At 40.2% G+C, this 19,909-nt stretch overlaps 1 pseudogene; it reads left to right on the forward strand.

Moving 5' to 3' along the window:
• The first annotated feature begins 338 nt into the window (after positions 1-338).
• Positions 339-2,206, forward strand: LOC106842683 (suppressor of cytokine signaling 6-like; annotated as a pseudogene).
• Positions 2,207-19,909: the final 17,703 nt, after the last annotated feature.

Consider the following 19,909-nt stretch of genomic DNA (forward strand, 5'->3'; position numbering starts at 1 on the left):
TAAAGAAAAAAACTCAGTCCCAGCCCATTGGCAGTGGTGCGGCTGCACACCCCTCCTGGAGAAAGAGGAAGAGGAAGAAGAGGAGGAGGGAAACGGGAGGATGAGTTGGGAGAAGAGGGCCCAACGTAGCAGTCGCGCCAGCACTGGGTCAGAAAGCTGAGCAGGCGGCCGTCAGACGTCACACTTGGAGACTGTGTTTGGCGGGTGGTAACTATTCCCTGGAAGCTGACTCTTGAGTAATAGAGAAGAAAGAAGAGAAGATCCAAGTGCTCTGAAGGCCTGGAAGACAATTATCTGGGCATCAGTAAACCCTGAAGGTGTCACTATGCCATCACGAAATTTTCCAACAGATAATGTCTTCAAAGGGTAAATGAAGCTGGAAAAATACATAGATGCAGCGCTGCAGCCTCTCCAAAATGTTTGAGGATAATATTCCAGAGAGAAATTGATCCCCTTGCATTAGGCAACTAGTCATAATGAAGAAAATTAGTCTTAAAACCGTCCAGAAGTCTTTCAACTTGAATAAAAGTAAAGAAGAAACCGTTTTCATGGTAGTACAACAACCATCACTAGCCAGTGATTTTGGAAAAGGCAATTCCTTATTTGGTAGTTGCTATGGTAAAGATATGGCCAGCTGTGATATCAACAGTGAAGATGAAAAAGGTGGAAAAAATAGATCCAAAAGTGAAAGCCTCATGGGTACGTTAAAAAGACAGCTCTCTGCGAAACAGATGCAGAAAGGCAAGGACACTACGCCCTCTGGGAGCTCTGCCTATGAGGACACCTGCTCCTCCTCCTCAGCACCCGTCTTTAAAGATGCAAGAGCTCAAAGGCCAATGAGGTCCACTTCCCTCCGCAGCCATCACTACAGCCCTACTCATGGCCTCTTCGACCTACCAACTCTGAGGAGACGTGTATCAAGATGGAGGTGAGAGTCAAAGCCTTGGGTCACGCTTCCAGTCCAAGCCCAGCACTGAATGGTGTTCGGAAGAATTTTCACGACCTTCAGTCTGAAACTGGGTGCCAAGAACACAGTAATTCCCTGAAGAGTTCGGAATCTCAGAATGGACTTGCATCTTCACCGTGATGAACGTGTGCCTGTAGCTATTGGACTTATGTCTCAGGACAACATTCAGCATACTGTGCCTTTAGATGAGGGGATGTACCCTTTGGAAGGAGTGCGTAGCTATTGTCTGGACAGTTCTTCTCCCATGGAAGTCTCTGCAGTCCCTCCTCAAGTCGGAGGGAGCTCCTTCTCTGAAGTTGAGTATCAGGTAGAACAGGACCTCATCGTGGCCCAGGAGATCTTTGTGGATCAGTCTGTTAATGGCTTGTTGATTTCCCCCACAGGAGTCATGTTGCAGAGCCCAAGAGCAAGTCATGATGACGGCCCTCCACTCTCACCCTTGCTACCTCCAATGCAGACTAGTCAGATCCAGAGGAACTTCAGCGGGCTCACCGGCACAGATGCCCACGTGGCTGAAAGTATGCGCTGTCATTTGAATTTTGATCCTAGCTCTGCCCCTGGGGTTGCAAGAGTTTATGACTCAGTGCAGAGTAGTGGTCCCATGGTTGTGACAGGCCTTACTGAGGAGCCGAAAAAACTTGCAAAACAAGGGTGGTACTGGGGACCGATCACACACTGGGAGGCAGAAGGGAAGCTGGCAAATGTGCCAAATGGTTCTTTTCTTGTTTGGCATAGTTCTGATCACCATTATCTTTTAAGCTTGAGCTTGAGCTCCCATGGCAAAACACTTCACACTAGAAATGAACACTCAAACTGTAGGCTTAGCGTTTATGAACAACCAGACGTGGAAGGACATCGTCTATAGTTGATCTAATTGAGCATTCAGTCAGGGACTCTGAAAATGGAGCTTTTTGTTATTCAAGGTCTCGATTGCCTGGCTCTGCGACGTACCCTGTCAGACTGACCAGTCTGGTGTTGCGGTTCATGCAGGTGCACTCCCTGCAGTACCTGTGTCGGTTTGTCATACGTTAGTACACCAGAAGAGACTTAATTCAGAAACTGCCTTTGCCAAACAAAATGAAGGATTATTTACAGGAGAAGCACTACTGAAAGATGATGAGAACCCTGCATGTTGCACTTTGGGAATAAGAAAAAGAGATTGAAATACAGTTTACAAACTTTAATTGCTATCAGTTCTTTTGCTGCTGTACTATTTCAGTTTTATGTGTAATCAGTTTGTTTAGGGATGGGGAAATGTTGGCAAGGTGTCTTGGGTTTATTTTGGTTTTTTAAAAAGAGAAGTCTTGAGCTTTTAGAAGTGTGCATTATCTTTCATCAACGTGCAAAATAATCACATTGTGAATTATCATATTCTTCTTAACCCCCCCACCCCAAGTCCTTTGCGGCTATCCACTGTGATTTTTAGGCATTAAAAGCATGTTTCATGTGTATTCAACCCTAAATAAAGTTGAATGAAACTTACAAAGTGAAAATTGCTGTCTTTTTAAATGGCCCATTTTCAAAGATAGTATTGAGTAAACATACCCTTGTGATAAAACACAGAATTTACACATACACTGAAAGTAATTTTGTTTTTTTTGAGAAAGATTAGCCCTGAGCTAACATCTGCTGCCAATCCTCCTCTTTTTGCTGAGGAAGACTGGCCCTGAGCTAACATCCGTACCCATCTTCCTCTACTTTATATGTGGGACGCCTGCCACAGCATGGTTTGCCAAGCTGTGCTGTGTCTGCACCCGGGATCCAAACTGGTGAACCCGGAGCTGCCGAAGTGGAACCTTTGCGCTGAACCACTGTGCCACCGGGCCGGCCCCTGAAGCTGCCTTTTAATCTCATACTTGAGAAAGATTTTTTTAGAATTATGAATCAACATAATCTTGGGTAATGGAACACAGATCTGAAATATATTTTTTACAACACTCATTTCTAAATTATTCTTAAGGTTGTGCTGTTTTTTGGTTGTGTAAGGTTGAATTTTTCTGTTGCCTTCATTTTCATCTTGTGGTTTGTCTATTTTAATAAATGACCTTACGTTAAAAAATCATAAAGAAATGTACAGCATCAATTTAGAAAGTGTTGCCTTTTCTGTCATTAAGCTCTGGTACAAATTGGCATAACATGTAAAGACCTATGGAACTAGAACTATTATTAAAGAAATACTAGATGATCATTAAAAAAGCAAGACAAAAGGAAAATCACGTGATCGTATCAATAGATGCAGAAAAAGCATTTGACAAAATTGAACACCCGTTCATGATTAAAAAAAAAAATCTCTCAGTAAATTAAAAATATAGGAGAACATCCTCAACATGATAAAGAACAGCTACAAAAAATTTGCAGCTGACATCATATTTAATGGTGAGAACCCACTAAGCTCTCCCACTAAGATCAGAAACAAAGCAAGGGTGTCCCCTCTTACCTCATAGGGCTTTTCAACCTCTACTGAAAGTCCTAGATAATGCAATGTGAAAAGAAAAGGAAACAAAAGGCATACAGATTAGGAAAGAAGAAATAAAATTGTCTTAGTTGGAAGATGACATGACCATCTATACAGAAAATTCAAAAGAATCAAGAAAAAACTCCTGGAATGAATAAGCAATTATAACAGGGTTTCAGAATACAAGGTTAATACACGAAATTGCTTTCCTGTATACCAGTAATGAACACTGGAATTTGAAATTAAAAAGCACAATACCATTTGCATTGTCACCCCCCAAAGGAAATACTTATGTCTAAATCTAACAAAATACGAACAAAATTATATGAAGAAAACTACAAAACTCCAATGAAAGAAATCAAAGAAGAGCTAAATAAATGAAGAAATATTCTATGTTCATGGATAGAAAGACTCAGTATTGTCAAGACGTTAGTTCTTCGCAACTTGATCTATAGATTCAGTGCAATCCCAATCAAAATACCACCAACTTATTTTGTGGACATTGATAAACTGATTCTAAAGTTTATGTGGAAAGGCAAAAAAACCCTGAATAGCCAATACAATGTTGAAAGAGAAGGACAAAGTAAGAGAACTGACACTATCCAACTTCAAGACTTACTATAAAGCTACAATAATCAAGACAGTGTGGTATTGGTAAAAGAATAGACAGATAGATCAATGGAACAGAATAGAGAGCCTAGAAATAGAGTCACATAAATATGGTCAACTGGGCTTTGACAAAGGAGGAAAGGCAATAGAATGGAGCAAAGATAATCTTTCCAACAAATGGTGCTGAAACAACTGGACATCCACATGCAAAAAAATGAATCTAGACCCAGACCTTACACCCTTTAACTCAAAATGGATTTAAGTGTAAGATATGAAACTATAAAGCTCCTAGAAGGTAACATAGGAGAAAATCTTGATGACCTTGGGTTTGGCAATGACTTTTTAGTAGCAACACAAAAGGCATGGATTCATGAAAAGAAAGATTGACCAGCTAGACTTCATTAAAATTTAAAACTTCTGCTCTGCAAAAGACACTGATAAGAAAACGAGAAGACAAGTCACAGACTGGAAAAAATATTTGCAAAAGGCGCATATGATAAAGGACTGCTAACCAATATACACAAAGAACACTTAAAACTCAGCAGTACAAAAACCAAGAAGCCAATTAAAAAATGGGCCAAAGACCTTAACACACATCTCACTAAAAAAGATATACAGATGGCAAATAAGCATGGGAAGATCATATGTCATCAGGGAAATGTAAATTAAAACAACAATGAAATTTTACTACACACCTATTAGAAAGGCCCAAATCCAGAACACTAACACCATTAAATGCTGGTAAGGATGCAAAACAATAGGAATCTCATTTATTTATCTATTTTATTTTTTTAAGATTTTATTTTTCCTTTTTCTCCCAAAGTCCCCTGGCACATAGTTGTGTATTTTCAGCTGTGGGTCCTTCTAGTTGTGGTATGTGGGGTGCTGCCTCAGTGTGGCTTGATGAGCGGTGCCATGTCCAAGCCCAGGATCCAAACCAGCTAAACCCTGGGCCACCCAAGCAGAGCACGCGAATTTAACCACTCGGCCATGGGGCCGACCCAGGAATACCATTTATTGCTGATGGGAATGCAAAATGGTACAGCTACTGTGGAAGACAGTTTGGTGGTTTCTTACAAAATTAAACATACTCTTACCATATGAACCTGCAATCACACTCCTTAGTATTTACTCAAGAGCATTCAAAACCTATGTGCACACAAAACCCTGCACGTGAATGTTTACAAGAGCTTTATTCATAATTGCCCAAACATGGAAGCATCAAAATGCCCTCCAGGAGTTGAATGGATACATAAACTATGGTACATTCAGACAATGGACTATTACTTAGCGCTAAAAAGAAATGAGCTATTGAGCCATGAGAAGACTTGGAGGAACCTTAAATGAATATTACTAAGTGAAAGAAAGCAATCTGAAAAGCCTACATACTGTATCGTTCCAACTATATGACATTCTTGAAAAGGCAAAACTATGGAGACAGTAAAAAGATCAGTGGTTGGCATGGATTACAGGGGAGGAAGAGATTAATAGGTGGAGCACAGAGGACTTTTAGAGCAGGGAAACTGCTCTCTGTGGTACTATGCGGTGGATACTACGACATTACACATTCATCCAAACCCATAGAATGAACAAATACCAAGAATGAATCCTGATGTAAACTATAGATTCTGGGGGATTACGAAGTGTCAATGTAAGTTCATCAATTGTAACTATTGTCCCACTCATTTGTTGGTGAGAGATGTTGATAACGGGGGAGGCCAAGCACGTGTCAGGGCAGGAGTATATGGGAAATCTCTATAGATTCTGTTCAACTTTGCTGTGAACCTAAAGCTGCTCTAAAAACATAGTCTATGTTAGGAAAACAACATATTGATCTTGAAATTTATTAATTTGGGCACCCAAATGGTAAAGTTTGAAAAAAAAGTTTCAGGGAGCTCCAAATGCAGCAACTTATTATTTCCATTCTTCATTCCATTCCCAGTAACAGGGTTATACCTCCACAGGCTTTGGCATGCCCTCCCCTTATGAGCAGGGTATATTTTCCTACCGCTTGACTCTGGGCTCAACCATGTCCCTTGCTTAGCCTATGGGATGTTAACAGACATGTGCTATTAGGTTTTGATCTCTTGTGTCTCTGCCATCACCACAGAGAAGCCTTCTCAGGATAGGAGTGGCCTTCTCAGCCTGAGCCCTAGAAAGAATACAAATGGAGCAGAACCGAGTCCAAACATCAGAGAGGATCCAAGCACTGTCAGACCCATAACTTGAATCTAAGCCACCCAGGGAAGCCCAGCCTAGACCAGCTGGTTGTCATCCAAACCCCAGACGCCTGAGCTAAATTAATACTTATAGTTGCATGCTGCTGAGACTTTGTGGTTGTTTGGCATACAGAATTATTGTGGCCACTGTTAACTGAGTTAATGAGGTAACTCTCTAGGCAACGTGCCTTTATGACCTCCTCCCTGCATGATCTCTGGTAGGCCTCTGCAGCCATCATTTTGACTTTGAGGAAAGAAGCTATGTGCTAGGATAAAGGAACAGAAGTCTAGAAGAAACTTGAGTCCTAGATGATCACAAGGCCACCATATAAGCCCTGGAACTACCTACTTCCTTCCCCCCCACCCCCCGCCCCCGAGCTTTATTGAGATATAGCTGACATATAGCGTTGTGTAAGTTTGAGGTGTACAATGTATTAATCTGATATACTTATATGTTGCAAAATTATTACGACGGTAGCATTAGCTCACACTTCCATCACATCGTTATTTCTTTTTTGTGGTGAGAATGTATGAGATCTACTCTCCACAACTCTCAAGTACGTAACACAGTATTGTTAACTATAATCACCATGGTGTATAGCAGATCCTCAGAACTTATTTGTCTTACAACTGGAAGTTTGTACCCTTTGACCAACATCTCCCTTCTTCCCCATCCCCCAGTTCCTGGTAACCACCATTCTATTCTCTATTTCTGTGAATTTGGTTTCTTTAGATTCCGCATGTAAGTGATATCAAAAAGTATTTGTCTTTCTCTGTCTGACTTACCTCATTTAGCATAATGCCCAGCATAATGTCCTCAAGGTCCATGCATGGTGTTGCAAATGGCAGGATTTCCCTCTTTCTCATGGCTGAATAATATTCCATTGTATGTGTGTGTGTGTATATATATATATATACACACATACAGCACATCTTCTTTATCCATTCATCCATTCATGGACACTTAGGTTGTTTCCATATCTTGGCTGCTGTGAATAATGATGTAACAAACATAGGAGTTCAAATGTCTGTTCAAGATAAGACATTTTTATGTCTAAGCCGTTGTTATTTCAGGTGCTCTGGTACACGGAGTCAAACCTAATCCGTATGATACATAAATGATGTGTACGTTGGAAAATCCCACGGCTGATTTTCAGCCCTCATCTTTCTTCACCTATCAGCAGCATTTAGCACTGCCGATCATTCTCCTTGGAAGCTTCTCTTCGCTTGGTTCCTAGGGCCCTACTCTTTTGCAGGTCTTCTCTTCGCCCATTGGCTGCTCCTTCTCAGTTTCAATTGCTGGACAGCCCTCATCTTCCTTATTTCTAAATGTTGGTGGGGAGGGGGCAGTTTCTCAGGACTCACAGTTAGGAACCTTCTTTATCAACACTCAGTGTGTAGTTGATCTCATCTAATCTCACGGCTTTAAACACCACCTACAAGCTGCCAACTCCCAAACTTACTTTCCAGCCCTGACATCTCCACTCATCTTACCACCTGCTCGACATCTCTACTTGATTATCTCATAGGCATCTCAAATTTCACATGTCTAAAGCCCAACACTGCATTTCCCTCACTCTTCCCCATCTCAGTAAGAGGCAACTCTACGCTCCTATTTTGTCAGGCCAAAAACTCTTGGAGCATCCTTGTCTCCTCCTTTTATTCACAGCCCCATCCACCCATCAGCAAATTCTATTGACTACCCTCAGAATGTGTCCAGAATCCAACAGGTTATCACCACTTCTCCTATTTTCACTCTAGTTCAAACCATCAACTTGACCTATTGCAGTCGCTTGAACTGGTCTCCCTGCCTCAGCTGTTGCTCTAAAACAGAATATTCGCCACGTAGCATTCATTTAAAACACGTGAGATCTTGTCACTCCTCTACTCAAAATCCCCCAATTTCTTTCCACAGTACTCAAAATAAGAGCCAAAGTCCTCCCTACAGCCTTCAAGACCTGGATGATCTGGCTGCCAGCTGCCTCTCCAACTTCCTCTCCTTCCTCTCCTTCTGCTCCCTCCACTCCGCCACAGTGGCCTCATCAAACACACCCAGCCCACATCCAGCTCAAGACCTTCATACTTGCAGTTCTCTGCCTGGAACTCTCTTCCTTCCCAACAGTCACCTGATTTTTCCCTCCATTCAAACTTTTATCAAATTCACCTCCATAAAGAGGCTTCCCTCGACTACCTTATCCAAAATAGCATACTCCATTCTGTTGCTCTCTATCGTCTTAGTTTGCCTTTTCTTTCTTCTTTGTGTTATCATTTTGTATATATCTGTTTGTCATCCATCTCTTCTATAGCTTTAAGCCCTATGACAACAAGAACTTGGTTTCGAATTTTTTGTTTGTTTTATTGTTATGGCTGTAACCCTATTGCCTGGAACAGTGCCTGGCACATAGTAGGGACTGAATAAATATGCACTGAGTAAAGGAATCTTTCGATCTCAAAAACAGAGCCTGAATACAATGGGCACTGAAAAAAGTGTCACATACATAAAGTTATGGAATCAAAGAGTATTGAGGGAATTGTGCCTCCTAAAAAGATAGGTTGAAGTCCTAACCCCACTACCCATGAATGTGACCTTATTTGGAAATAGGGCCTTTGCAGATGTAATCAAGTTAAGACAAGATCATATTAGATTAGGGTGGGCCAAATTCCAATGACTAGCATCCTTATAAGGAGAGAGAGATTTGGAGACACACAGACACACAGAGAGAAGAAGACCATGTGAAGACGGGCAGAGATTGGACTTATGCTGCTGCAACTCAAGGAATGCCAAGGATTGCTAGCTACCGCCAGAAGCTGGGACAGACACATGGGATGGCGTCTCCCTCCTTCTCAGGGAGCGTGGCTCTGCTGACACCTTGATTTTGCACGTCTGGCCTCTGGAGCTGTGAGAAAAAACATTTCTCTTGTTTTGAGTAACCCAGTTTGTGGTAGTTTCTTACTACTGGGAAACTCATACAAAGGATGAGAAGAGATAGGCCTTTCAAGTTGATTGAACGATCAGTTAATGGATCTAATTAAATGCCAGAATTAGAACTCGTACTTCCTGATTCTCCAATTCAGTTTGCTTTCCTCTAGACCAGAACTTCTTAACTTTATTTTCATTATTAGCAACCTAAGGAGCCTTTTTATATTTTTTACCATCATCCTCCCAATGAAATTTTCATAACATAGTATATCTGTTTATACAGTGCAGCCCTTTGGAGGGTCACACACCATGGTAATACGTAAGTTTTTACTGCCTCCCCCACCAAAGAATCAATTTTCATCCCGTAGGGGGAAGGTCACCCCCACTAATAATGCGTGAACTCACTAGATTGTAATTTAATCTGATAAAGGCAATAAATAAAACACTTATTTTTCTGTAATCTGAAAAAAACCTTTAGTTATGGTGCATGCATACATATTCCAGCTCTCCCTCTGGCCTTTGAGAGCCTTATAATTCTCCAGCCACTCTGAAGTCAAGTGAGGTCATATGATTTGCTTTAGGCGCTGAAATCTGAATGGAAGTGCCATGTGTCACCTCCAAGTAGAAGCTTTAAGAGGGAGTGCATGCGTGTCCACCTCTCTTCTTCCTACGCCTGTAATTCTGGAATCACAGGGTGCACTGGAGTCTCTAGGAACCAGGATGCCTGGGTGACAGTGAGGGTGGAGCTTCCCTCACGGCTCACAGTGTACCATGTATGTGAGTTAAAAATAAGCTTCTGCGGTGAAAAGCCACTGAGATTTCGGGGTTGCTTGTTACTATGAAAAAACCTACCCCATCCTGACTAATACAGTATTGCATGGCAGAAAAAGTCAGACGCATAAAATTCACTCTTCTTCTAATTTTAATTTAACATAGTCCTCTCAAGGAAAAACTCCAATAAAGTTTTAAAACATAATTATAACTTCTGAGTTTGTGCTTAATATTTAACTTCTTACCAGTCTTCTTACATATTAAATTTTAAAACACTTGAAATAAAGGTTCATTGTTCTAGAACTCTTAGAAATTTAATTCAAACCTAGATTGACACGTGGGTAAATGTAGGGGATGAACGGAGTCCTACCAGCACTCAATACTTTTCTACGCTTTTTACACTTTCATGTGCAAGGCATATGGTACTGGATCATGAACCTCATCACCAGTGAAAAATAAAATTATGTGTTTATCGGATCTGTGTGACCTTTTCCTCCAACAGTCTCAGGACGCTGAACTTTTAGCACATCTATTCCTTAAGTAGTTTTAACACACCAAGAGGATGAGAAGGTCAGACAATTACAAGCAGTCTGCTAGCCCATGTCAGTGGAATGCATTAGGTGTCAGTAGAGTTGCTATTTCAGATATTAACAAACAGGACGTCAGGCCACGATGTGGCTTGGGTGAGGCGAGAGGCATGCTGGGGAATATGCTGACGAACCCCCGGGAACTGGGCAGTGCAGCCGGCCTTCTTAGAGAGGACAGGAGAGGAAGCAGTAAAAAGCAGTGTTTTCAAAAGTAAAAATCCAGGATTTTTATCAGTAAAGATACCTGACATCGGATCCTTACTTGCGTTCAAATATTTCTTTTTCTTTTGTGAATTCAGCCATTTGTAAAAGTAGAAAACTCTTTTTTCCATTTGCCTTATTAGGCACTGTTGTTTGCCTTCTTTTACTGGACAGACTTTTGCAGAACTTTGTGAAGTGTTTTCTTTGTCTGATCTTCTAGAATAACCACTAGTACAATTTTTAGTGATAGAAATGGGTTCAGTCCAGAAAACAGAGCCACTGCAAGCGGTACAGAAGTAAAGGGATTTGATACAGGGACAGGGCTTACGCGTATGTGGAGGCGCTGATGCAGGGGCGCTCGGGGCGCTGCAGCGCGAAGATCAGAGAAAGAGTCCCCTAAGAACTTCAATTTGAAGAACTGAAACAGGGAGGGAAGCTGGAGTCGGCATGAAGCCCAACAAGCCATCGCCTCTGGCCGCTCTGTCCCTCTGAGAAGGAGAGCTTAGCTTTCTAAATCCCACGCAAGATCCCGTCCCCGGCGAAAATCAAACCCTGAACCATACGGAAAAGTTATTCTGGGAAACGTGGTGCCCAACCTTGGAAGCAAGAAGTGGTCCTTCTGAGAGGAGCAGAGAATCTAGTACAGTCCATGCACAATGAAAAGGGAACTCTATTTATTGAAAACAGAGTTTGTTTATTTTAACCAATAATTGGGGTGCAGGCTAGTGGAGGACACAAGTAGGAATTCAGTTTAGTACATTTTGCTTTTATTAAGAACAAAATATCAGCTGATGTATTTTTAATTTTTCCTGAAATGATTTTCATTAGATTTTAGATGTGTGTCGGCAACAAAGAAAAACCCTAATTTTAATGGTCAGGGCAGCTCCCTCGCCTTAGTGTCTTGGTGACTGAGACCAGACAATGGCAATGTTTTGAGTGATCTACCATGTAATAAGAAATTAATTAAAGCTGTCCTCTTCTTCTGGTTTTAAAACATAATTCAGATGTTTTCTAAAACATAATTCATGCTTCACGTCTGAAGCATGAAAAATTCTGTGGCTTGTTATTTGCACTAAAATTGAAAACTGGCTTGCAAGACAAGTTTATAAAATGCATGTATCTCTAGAGAGAGACAAGATAATTGCCAAAATGGAGTTAAGAAAAAAGTAAAGGAAACCCGTAAGCTTTGATTAAAGATTCTGCAGTTATTTGCAATCTGAGGGTTTCCGGAAGACAGAAAAGAGTTCCTTTGTGGTTTAGAAAAGTCTGAGAGAAGAGAGGAGAGAGATAGAGAGAGAGCAAGGAAATGGGACATGAAGAATAGATGCATGGTTGGAGAGGAGGCTGCAAAGGTGCTACCAGAACAATCTAAGCTGTAAGTGAGACAGGACAGCAACCCCGTGACCGGGTCTGTGATAGAGCAGAACGGAAATATGATTTAGCTGGTTCTAGTAACAAGAACTAGCAAGAGACTTGCTTAACTGCGTAATTCCTTTTTTCCCTCTAATTCACTGTTGCGTATGTCTGTGTGGATAATAGTTGTTTAGTTTAATATCCAGCTTTTAGCCATTTTTTGTAGAGAAAACTATTCCTTGCACAAAAACCAATCTGCATTTTTGTGGCCAATTCCATATTCAGGAGCACCCTTTCCTGTTGGATGGCGTGGAACTCTACCATCCCCAGGTGGCTACCCACAACTTTGCAGGTGAGAGAACGAGTAGAAGAAACTCTGTTCCTTTCAAGCACCAGATAGTACTGTGATTATGACCGTCTTTGACGTTCTAAGCCGCAATTTCCAGGACAAAATGTGTTTCAGACTTTGAACTGTTGGATAAGTTCTGAAAAAATAATTACTGACAGTTTCTTCCAAGAGTTGCTCTAAAAAACTCAAAAGTTGATTCATTATAGCTACAGCTTTTCAAAGGTTTTATTTTCCCCTTTAAAATTCCTGGCAGTATTGAGTAACCTGACTCTAACTCTATCTGCGTTATCTTTATCAGATGGGGTCATAGGATCACGACCTGTGAGCTGAAGGAGGAATTAGCAACAATGTGTTCACCGTGAGACACCTCCCCCTCTTCAGTGCATTTTCTACTATATTTTCCCGTGCTATGGTCTCTGTTCCAGTCTCCTATGGCATAGAAGAAGAATATCTCCTAGGGACTTTGTAAGGATTAAAGGAGGTAATACAAGAAAATGACTATTATAGTGCCTTCCACACAGTAAATGCCATTTAAATGTTGGCTTCCCTCCATACGTGCAATTTAGGTGATAGTAACAGGGGTGACTGCCGTTTGTTGAGCTATGGACTGGGTGTGGGTACTAACTGGTTCCGTTCCTAAAACAGCCCTATAAGGAAAATGAGGCTCAGACACTAACTTGCCCAATATCCCACGGCCAATATCTGGTTGAGCTGGATATTCAATCTCCTGACGTTCAGACCTTTTACAGTATGCCATCTTGACCTTGATTCTTCAAACCAGATATGAAATCCCATTATATCTCGTGCAGCCTTTAAATCACTTGGAGGGCTGGACTTCTCCTACGGGAGAAGAATTCCTGTGGTTTTAGCACATTTAGTAGTTGAAACTACAGTACAACACTGCCAAGCCCTAAAGCTTAAGGCTGACTCAGAAAGGCAACCTTGGCAGGCACACAACTGAAAGCGGGCCCGCCTTTCTCCTAAGGCTCGGGGATGCTGAGGCCATCTAGTCTTTTGTATGACACACATGAGAACAAACAAATAAAAAAAATATTTTTTAAATTGCTCTTATTCTAATACTTGATGCACAAACTCATATCCAGCTTGCTCTTGTCCAACTTGACTTTCCTTTCTCTGCATGGCCACCACTGACAAAATCCTCTTGATTCCTGTCCATTTCTCCAAGTCCCATTAAATTCTGGTCCCATCTTCCAAGGTCTTATCTCTTTTCAGTAGGCACTTTCTTCTAAATTGCTGTGCATTTTTTGGTAGCTCAGTTTCCAGAATCATTGAGTAAAGGTACTAATGCACCCCTGGATGTCTGGATGAGTTGGAAACCTAAAATGCAGATACGTAGAATCTCTTAAGTGGGCCCCAACTTTACGGTCCCAAGAACACCTTTATGACTAATCTAGAAACTCTAATATCTAGAGACCCCTTCATCTAAAAAACTTTGTAACCATAGGATTGGTCCTAAAACTTGAAGAGGAGTTTTCGGTGACTCCTGATGGAATTATACACATGTATTTCTTTAGAGAGCCTTAGTAAGTGAAAATCAATTTGAATATAATTCTACCTTGATTTTTCACAATGGAGAAATGAATTTGAAGATTACCTTATGGATTGTTCATTTTCTTTGTTTAGCAGTAGCGTGTGCTGTCTGAATTTTTGGTCTCATACAATCTTTCTTTCTTTTTTTTTTTTTTGGCATTTGCTTAGTATCTCTGAGATTTCCAGACATTTTACACTTATATCTCAGGAACTGGAAAATCTGGCATCATGTTTATCTCTTAAGAGGGATCCCATGAAGAAGCTCGGGCCCATGACAGTGAGAGGAAGCTATTAAAGCTTGCATTCAGGAGCACCCGTCAATTGAACACGTTCCTCCACTACAGGGTTGACCCCCATGGGTCTGGAGAAACTTCTTTGGTCAAAGAACATTACAAATAGTTTCCGCTAATAAGTCCTTCGCTTTTCCTCTTGAAAAGATCCCTCTACTCTTATTTCAAGTTGTGAATTCTTTCCTAAAATGAGAAAAGTTCAAGAAGTGGTTATTTGTAAATGAACTTTCTGCATATGACTCATACCGGTGAATAGCGCCTTGACATTTGTATTAGTCAGCATTCTCCAGAGAAACAGAACCAATAGGATATGTGTTTTGTACATACATATGTGTGTGCATATATATGTGTGTATATATATATCTATATATACACACACATACATATGATTTATGTATAATCATATATAAATATTTATATGATTTATTATGAGACCAAGAGATTTATTTATTTATTATAAGGAACTGGCTTGCATGATTATGGAGGTTGAGAATTCCCAGGAGAGCCAATGATGTGGTTTCAGTCTGAAAGCTGGCAGGCAGAAGACCCAAGAAGAGCTCACATTTCAGCCTGAGTCCGAGTCAGAGGGCAGGAGAAGACTGATGTTCTGGCTCAAGGCAGTCAGGCAGGCGGCTTCTCTCTTATTTAGCCTTTTTCTTCTACTCAGTCTTCCACTGATTGGATGAGGCCCACGCACATCAGGGAGGACAGCCTGCTTTACTCAGTCTACCATTCAAATGTTAGTCTCACCCAGAAACACCCTCGAAGACACATTCAGAAGAATGTTTGAGCAAATGGTGGGCACCCTGTGGCCCAGTCAAGTTGGGAAATAAAATTAACCATCACAATATTCCATTACTGATAACATTTAATCAGATTAAACTCTCATTCTCAGCTTCATTAATGCTCTTAAAAATATAGCTATTTGGTATCAATTTTAAAACCCTGCTCTTTGTTGATTATAATTCAGTATCTATCTCAAAACAAACTTGACTGGGCGCTTTAGGCATGCTTTTAAGAATAAAACCTTGGCTGGCGTATGTGTGTGTATATATATATATATATATATATAGTGTGTATATATATATTTTTTTCTTCAAGTTTTGGGCCCCAGACATTTAAAAGATTTTAAGTTTTAAAAGAGAAAAGCAGCCCTCGGCATCTGGGAGCTGGTTTGATGTGTCTGCTAGGCTTTGTTGTTGCTAGGAGCCAGCCTTGGTATTTTCCTATTAAACATAAACAATTTCACAGAATATCAAAATCAGACAAGACCACTCTATAGCCGTCATGGATCAAAACAAAAACAGGACCAAACATAGACAAAAACGTGAACATTGTCTAAACCATACAAAGCTCCAAAACATCCCCTGTCCTGGCTAACGTGAGTGATGGCTGCTTTCTGTACAAATCAGGGATTAAACCTCACTCTGGTCCTCCCTCTTTCCGGATAAGACTTACTGAGATGCTCAGCCACAGAATTACCCTCATTTCCTGACAGCATCCAATCCAGAGTAAAGCCTCACTTCCTTAAACTTTCCCCTAACTCTCTAAGCTCTTCCTGACACTGGCTACTAAGTTGCCCATGCTTCCTCGTGGTGTGCTTTCTCCTTCGCTGCAGCGACTAATAATCCACTTATTCAACTACAGATGTGCTCCTGGTGGTTCTTGATTGAAGGGCATTAACAGAAATGCAGCTTTGCTGAGATTCAGCTGAAGCCCACCCCGCCTTGCACCCGGACCGTCAAACCAGTAATAGTGTGCACCTTTGAGACCCCTCTTCTCTACCTGTTCTCTCCCTGCCCTTGCCTGAGAAAGTCACACTGAACGGAGCTCTGATATTTCATTAAAGACTTTCAGTCTTGGGCTTATTTTGTGTTCCTAGGATTAAAATTCCTTGAGATTTTTTGTGGTTGTGTGACTGAATTTTTATTTTTCCTTGGTGGGATTATTTTCTAACTTTGTAACACATGACCCTATGTCCTGTGTGCTAGTCTTGAGTGTCTGTCCACTTGTCTTGGGTATCTGGAGTGTTGTTTGTCTACAAAAGGAAGTCTATAAGCACAGGATGGACTTAGGTCTGGCAACTCGAACTCCTTGAACCAACTCTGGGGACTGAGGAGTTCAGAAGGTCTCCTAGGACCTGCGTTTATTGGACAAACTTTGCCTGGGGTCACCAGATCAACACCTGATAAGGACTTCTTCCTTGGTCTTTGTGTTCTTGAGAATGGCTTCTTTTAGTTTCATCTGCCCATTTTCAGGACACTTTGTCTAGTCTCTGAGTAGTGACTATAGTGACTATTGGCCTTTGGCCAGGTTCCAGAGACAAAGTTACATGTGCATCATCCTTATAGACCAGACCATTCAGTTCTCATGGAATCATCTCAATCTAAAACAGTATTTCATGGGGCCTGCTCGGTGGCACAGAGGTTATGTGTGCACGTTCCGATTCGGTGGCCTGGGATTCGCCGGTTCAAATCCCAGGTGTGGACATGGCACTGTTTGTCAAGCCATGCTGTGGTAGGCATCCCATATATAAAGTAGAGGAAGATGGGCACAGATGTTAGCTCAGGGCCAGTCTTCCTCAGCAAAAAGAGGAGGATTGGCAGCAAATGTTAGCTCAGGGCTAATCTTCCTCACAAAAAAAATAATAAAATAACATAAATTAAAAAATAAAAGAAATTTAAAACAGCACTTCTTCCAGCCAAAATCTGCTGCCTTCATCATGTTTTCTCACCATAATGTTAACTTGTACCCTGGTCTCCTCACTGGCAAAATTTCAGCAGGGACAATTTGGAATTGCAGTGGTCATTTTGGGGAGCTTCTGACATGAATATGATTGTTCATTTGAGACCTACCTTTGGACAAAAAGAAAAGAAGACTTCATGAGGAAATTGTCTTGCGTGTCTAAAAGAGATCATTTTATTTAACATAAGAGTTATCCTCTTTGTTTCTGTACTTCAAGGATTAATCAATGATGATATTTTAATTGTATGACTTGATATAATTGTCAAGGGCCCAAGTTTTGGAATAAACAGCCTCATGTCACTTTCTGTTTGTTCTATTTTCTTTCTTTTCCCCTTGCCTGTAAAGTTTAAAAATTGGTCAAAAAATTATTTTTCTAAAATTTTCAAAAAACTGACCAAAAGAAGTAATTTTTCACGCACTATGGGAATATCTAGCACAGGTAAACAGGAAGTATTTTCCGAAAGAAAGGAAAAGTTATTGAATTGTATTTTTATGGTACTAGGAAGTATCTTTACATAATAACCTTTGTTTTTATAGCTGTGAGATAGTAAGAAAAGGTTTTAATTTCAAAATAAAAGAGGAATTTTAGAACACGATCAGACTCTTTAAAAATTAATGTACCATACAGAAATAAATGTTAGCAAAATATTTTGATGTGTTCAAGTCCAGGATTAAATTTCTCATAATTCAAATTTTCTGACATTTGTTTTAGGGTTAAATAAACTACCAGTGTTTCCATAGCTTGTGTAAAATTAAAAATTAAGTATGTACATATATAATAATTTTATTCAATTAAGTGGAATTATAATAATAAATATCTTTTTTAAGGTTTAATTTTATGAAAGTTTACAATGCTCCAAATAAAAAACTGTAATATTAGCTAAATTGTAATTTCCAGATCATAGAGAAATTATTAAGTTTATTGAATATCTGAATAGTTCCTATATAAATTTTTTAAAAGATACAAAACGCTAGTTACTACACATAATTTAATCCATATTTCTTAAAATGGCAATAGATTAACAAAATATACAAATATCTTTGGATAATTTTATATATATATCATTCATCTTTATATGTATTTTTTTGCCTCCTCAAAATAGTCCAAATGATATTATTTATAGATCAATAAAGGACGATAAGAATAATTATATTTGTCCAAAATTCTCCATATTTTAATTAAGTAATTGTTATTAGGGACTTTATCAGACCTAGTATGCAAAAACTGACAAAATATAAAGAGAGTTTACCTTTTCTGGAGAAACTCATGTAAGTTAAATATGCTAACATAAATATCTCTCAATTATTGACTACTTTCGGGTTAAAAGAAATATACTCATGCTTAGGCACAAAGACTGACACAATAATTATGCACCAGAAGATTTTTCCAGAATTCTAGATTCACAAACATTTTCTCCCTTTCGTTCCTAGAAGGTTTGGATATTCTCTAGGAATCCTGACTTGTGGGAATCATTGGAGACCTATTGCTTCTTTCAGTCTTTCATTAGCTCCCGTGGCCGAGTCATATGCACCTTCTCCAAGAGTTATAATAGTAATGGTAAGACATGCAAAAACTTCAGTTTATTTCTAGAGTCTCCGCTAACCTTAACGCGTCTCATGCTTTACAAACTGTTCCACTGACAAGAACGCGCGCCCTTTTTCAGCTAGTCACCGAACCTCTCATGAAATGATATTGCTTTCCCCTCCACACATCACTGCCCATTGTCCAGCCACCCTGCTTAATTTACCTGAAGGAGGAAAAACCCCATGGTTGTTACCTGTGCCAGCAAACCGCCCGTACCCTACACAGCCCTTCTGGAGACTCCCCTTACATAACCTGGATTTAATTATGTTTGTTAATGGTTCATACTCAAAAAGAAAAGCTAAACATTTCCAAGCAGACTATCCTATCAAAGACTTAAATTTATTCCCAAAATATAAGCTGTCATTGTACTCCAGTTGATAAAGTTGCTTCACACAGAAGTACACATTAACATTTTTTATATTACCATATACGTATACCAGAACTGAAATATTAAGTAAATGGATGGCCGAAGGTGGGAGCCAGGTTTCTTCCTGCTGGAGTGGGAATTCACAGATAAGCCAGGGGAGGAGGTTAGAACGATCCATGTGGCAATGAATCATTGGAGTTGGAGACATCAGTATGAACTATGTTTAACTTCATATAGAAACAGATGGTTACATCAGAAATACAGAAATACGTGGATGGTAGACACACATATGCTTCCTTGCTCTGTTAGCTCAGAGAACCCAGAAACAATGGGACCCCAGCAGCAATGAGCATACCTAGCACCCAAACTTTGGTTTCTAATAAAAGGAACTTGGGCTCCTTGGAGAAATGGCTGATTCTAGAAGTGGGGCAGGAAATATACAAGATGAGCCTGAAGCATCTTGTTGTGCCAGGAGGTAAGGAAGTGCTCAAAAAAAAAAAAAACCCGACATGGATGGGGTTTGTCAAAGAGACTAGGGGCCAACTGGAAGAGTTCCCAATGGCCAAATCTAGAACAATTTGATCAACAAAATAAATAGAGTAGTATTGGATTATAACCCAAAGTATAAAGTAAATATCCGTAAGTCCATACTGACACAAATAAGTGATTGAATAAATAAATAAATGGAGAAAAAAGACAAATCTCCTGTGCAGAAGAATTCCAAATACTTTATGCAGCTACTCCGCCCTCGAGGGTGGGGGCATGAATCCCTACTCTTTGTGTGTGGGTTGTACATGGACTTCTTTCCAAAGAGGACAGTATGGAAGTGGGGGTGGGTGGGGTGGGAATAGTAGCTTTACAGCAGAGAAGCTTGCCAAATACTACCTCAGTGAGCAAGGTCAATATCAACAGTGATAGATCCTGTGGATAGTACCCTTGA

Source organism: Equus asinus, chromosome 23 (genome assembly GCF_041296235.1).
Source record: "Equus asinus isolate D_3611 breed Donkey chromosome 23, EquAss-T2T_v2, whole genome shotgun sequence".
In the NCBI taxonomy this organism is placed as follows: Eukaryota; Metazoa; Chordata; class Mammalia; order Perissodactyla; family Equidae; genus Equus; species Equus asinus.